Below are 339 nucleotides of genomic sequence, written 5' to 3'. Positions count from 1 at the left end.
ATGTAAGTTATCCACCATACCTATTTGTATTATTCTGATTTCCTCCAGAGACTTTTGTAGTTATTTGGTATTTTAATATAAACGATGCCTTATACGACACGGCGGTAAATTTGCGAACTTGATTTTCGATATCCATGGTGGCCACAACCGAGATAGCCCATTGTGTAGCTTTTCTTAACATATTTCTTAATTAAAGCGACAATTCTAAAAGAGCGATTTTTGTATGCTTGTTTCAAACGGTATCCCATTACAAAGGTTTACGTATTAACATTTAAATTAAACAGTGGTATTTATATATTGAATATATGTGGTTATGTTGGAATTGTTTTCATTTCTTTC

The sequence above is a fragment of the Tachypleus tridentatus genome, chromosome 2 (assembly GCF_004210375.1).
Source record: "Tachypleus tridentatus isolate NWPU-2018 chromosome 2, ASM421037v1, whole genome shotgun sequence".
NCBI classification, from domain to species: Eukaryota; Metazoa; Arthropoda; class Merostomata; order Xiphosura; family Limulidae; genus Tachypleus; species Tachypleus tridentatus.
The sequence above is the reverse complement of the archived record's forward strand: the minus strand, read 5'-3'. Positions refer to the sequence as shown.